Source organism: Octopus bimaculoides, chromosome 1 (genome assembly GCF_001194135.2).
Source record: "Octopus bimaculoides isolate UCB-OBI-ISO-001 chromosome 1, ASM119413v2, whole genome shotgun sequence".
Taxonomy (NCBI): Eukaryota; Metazoa; Mollusca; class Cephalopoda; order Octopoda; family Octopodidae; genus Octopus; species Octopus bimaculoides.
In genome coordinates, this window is record NC_068981.1 from 173,463,794 (window position 1) to 173,465,193 (window position 1,400).

At 30.0% G+C, this 1,400-nt stretch overlaps 1 protein-coding gene across 1 annotated transcript in view; it reads left to right on the forward strand.

Annotated features, from left to right (window-relative positions):
• The first annotated feature begins 235 nt into the window (after positions 1-235).
• The window catches only part of LOC106867663 (uncharacterized), a 9,389-nt gene continuing 8,224 nt past the window's right edge, over positions 236-1,400 (forward strand). Inside the window, exon 1 of the mRNA XM_014912599.2 lies at positions 236-512. The gene's annotated coding sequence lies outside the window, so the exon portion shown is untranslated. The remainder of the gene's footprint in view (positions 513-1,400) is intronic.

A 1,400-nucleotide genomic window follows, 5' to 3' on the forward strand; every position in this document is an offset into this window, starting at 1 on the left:
CTATAAATATAATATAGAACAAATAAATTTGTATATTTTTATAAACCGATTAACAGATAACCGGATAACTCACTAGCTAATAGAATAATTAAGAGTCAGAAATGAGGACATAATAACGACTCTGTGTGTGTGTGTATGGAAGGGGGTGAAATTTGTTGTGTTAGTATAATAGATAGCATATGATCTCGAATTAAAAGAACTGAAAACAACAACAGAAATGTATCTGGTTAACTTGCGAGATCTGACAGCGTTGCTATAGTAACTGTATGACGCCATCACTATGTTTTGGGCTGTAGTTATTCTGCTTGACATTTCTTAGCGTTTTAATTTTGACCATGAAACATAAGTAATCTATCAGCTCAGGACATTTTATAACTTACTAAATTTATATATATATATATATATATATATATATATATAAACATATATATATAGATGAGGGTATTATGCTTGTTGGTCTTATCAAAAACTAAAAATACACGAAAACCGCAGCAACCTTAAGTATAAACATTGTAAGTATGAAAATTTTGCGTATTTTCGTATTTAATCGGAAACGAAATTTTTATCATGTTTATTGTTTTGGCATACTTAATTTTAATTTTGAAAACATATAACTTTCATTGCTTCAAAAATTCTTTATTAAGATTTAAAGGCTAAAAGAAACCTTGTTTTACTTCACTAACGTAATCAGTTTATGTGCAGTCAGTTTCCTTCGTGTATCTGTAAACAAGTTGCTGACAACGACTTAATGTTACACTAAATAGTTTTAAAATGTTCAGTCAACAAAAAGAACCACATAGAGGTTGTTCGACCTACATGAAATAGCAATGGAATCTCCCTCAAAATCACATCCTATCTTATTTAAAAACAACAACAACAACAAAACAAACAAACAAAAACATTGTATAATGTAGTCTAAAAAAGAAAAAAAAACACTGATGAGACGACAATGTTTGTTAGTAATACCTTCAGGATAACTTTTAGGTACTCATAACTCTGGCGCTATAAATAAAAAAACAAAACAAAACTTCTTGCCGTGGAAGTAAGGCGAAATGATAACGTGCATGGGCTCTAGTGCTGCTGCTGCTGCATCGGACCTGGAGATGGCATTGAATATCTTTGACCACTGGTTCTTTTGATCGGTGCTGATATATGGTCTAACAACAATATTAAAAAAAAAAAAATAATAAATAAATAAAAATATAAAGATGTGACATACTCAAATGGTTCCTAATCTATTTCGTTGACTGTTTATTTGCTGACACAGTTGATATTTCTTGCAGTGGAAGACACAAAAGAATCACCTTTTTCATTTTTAAAATAAAATAATTTTCATAAAAGTACGTTTATTTGGCTGTGTATGTGTATGTGTGTGTGTGCGCGTGTATATATATATATAT